Source organism: Alexandromys fortis, unplaced genomic scaffold (assembly GCF_014885135.2).
Source record: "Alexandromys fortis isolate MF-2015 unplaced genomic scaffold, M_Fortis_MF-2015_v1.1 scaffold_5547, whole genome shotgun sequence".
Classification (NCBI taxonomy): Eukaryota; Metazoa; Chordata; class Mammalia; order Rodentia; family Cricetidae; genus Alexandromys; species Alexandromys fortis.
The window spans coordinates 1-1,897 of record NW_026073414.1 but is presented as its reverse complement, the minus strand read 5'-3'; the positions used below and the strand labels follow the sequence as shown (position 1 = coordinate 1,897).

The 1,897-nt window shown below is 50.3% G+C and overlaps 1 long non-coding RNA gene across 1 annotated transcript; it reads left to right on the top strand.

The window, feature by feature from the left end:
- Positions 1 to 55: 55 nt before the first annotated feature.
- Positions 56 to 1,891, top strand: LOC126496490 (uncharacterized). The gene is made up of 3 exons (XR_007590372.1): positions 56 to 185; positions 340 to 387; positions 1,438 to 1,891. It is a non-coding gene; the product is annotated as an uncharacterized lncRNA (long non-coding RNA).
- The last annotated feature ends 6 nt before the right edge of the window (positions 1,892 to 1,897 follow it).

Below are 1,897 nucleotides of genomic sequence, written 5' to 3'. Positions count from 1 at the left end.
TCCCCTCCACAGAGGCACACAGAGTTCTCCTCATGTCCCCTCCACAGGGGAACACAGAGTCCCCCTCCCCTCCACAGAGGAACACAGAGTCCTCATGTCACCTCCACAGGGCAGCACAGAGTACTTCTTGAGCAGCGGTGACAAGATTCGATTCTTCTTTGAGAAAGGAGTTTTTGACAAGAAAGGTTTGGAGTGGGCTCTGGATGCATGAGGGCTGGTGGGGCTGGATGAGGGGAGCTACCTCTTGGGTCTGGGAGGATGTCATGACCAGCTGCCAGGGAAGCTGGACTCCAGGTCTTCACCTTTGTCTGTTTTTTTTTTTTTTTTTTTGTATGACAGGAAATTTCTTGGTCCCTCCAGAGAAATCTATCAACAAAATTGGCCATGGTGAGCAGGAATCTGGGAGTACAGAACAGAAAATAGGCCATCTGAGGTCTAAAGAGTTTGAGCGAAGGGCTGGAGAGATGGTGCAGAGCCACTGCACGCCAGAGGTCCTGAGTTCAATTCCCAGCAACCACATGGTGGCTCACAGCCATCTGTAATGAGATCTGGTGCCCTCTTCTGGCTTGTAGGCATACATACAGACAGAACACTGTATACATAATAAATAAATCTTTATTAAAAAAAAAAAAGAGTTTAAGACAAGACCAAAGCCCAATATAGATGGTAGTTGACTGCAGGGCAGTGCTGGTGCTCACTGTTAATCAGAACTCGGAAGGGAGGCAGAGGCAGAGTTTGAGGCCAACCTGGTTTACACAGGACCTGGTCTATCCAGGACAGCCAAGGCTACAGAGAAAAAAACATGAACTTTGGTTGTCAGGCTTGGTAGGAGGTACATTTACCCACAGAGCCCTCTGTTTTGATTTGTTTTGTTTTTTCTTCCTTCTTTTCTTCCTCCCTCCCCCCCCTCTTTCTTTCTTTTTGACAAGGTTTCCTTGTATACTCCAGGCTGCCCCAGAACTCCTGAACCTCCCGCCTCAGCCTCCAGTGCTGGGTCACAGGCCCCACACCGCCATTCCTTGTTCGTTGTTACCATGTGAAAGTGTTCGTTCAGGGTCATTAAGAACAGGCAGCCCTTGCTGCTGCCTATAACGAGGGATTGTCTCAGGCTAGGATCTGGGCTGCCGTGCATCCCTGAGAGACACAGCTCTTCTCACCCCCGTGTTGTAGAGGAGGAGCCTTCCAGGAGAGGGCTGTCACCTGAGCACGTACAGGAGTGGCAGGACTGAGACCGCTACTAAGAGAAGCAGAAGAAACCAGAAAGGAGGAAGGCCCTGGACAGAGTAGGGTCAAGGTGTCTGTGGCCATTTACTAACAATCATAAAGTTTAAAATAGCTGAGAATTTCAGGGCGAGGCCTGTGTCTGGTGTCCAGGGTGTGGGAGGGATACACAGGGCCTGCCTGAGCCTAGCCCACCTGTCCCTCTCTGACCCATAGCTCTGCATGCCCATGACCCTGTCTTCAGAGGTGTGACACACTCTCCCAAGTTGCAGGTGAGTGGGGGCTGGAGGTGAGGATTGGAGAATGTGAAGGAGAAATGTGTGTGAACAGGCCGGCAGTGTGCGTGTATGTGTAAACAGGCCAGCAGTGTACGTGTGTGAACAGGCTATGTGTGTGAAGAGGCCAGCAATGTGCTTGTGTGTATGTGTGTAAACAGGCTGGCAGTGTGCATGTATGAACAGGCTGTGTGTGTGTGTGTGTGAACAGGTCATGTGTGTGCATGTGTAAATAGGCTGTGTGTGTGAACAGGCTAGCAGTGTATATGTGTAAACAGGCTAGCAGTGTGTGTATGTGTGCCCTTGTGTGAACAGGCCAGCAGTGTATGTGTATGAACAGATCAGCAGTGTTTATGGGTGAACAGGCCCTGACAGTGTGTGTGAATAGGCCGTGTGTGTGT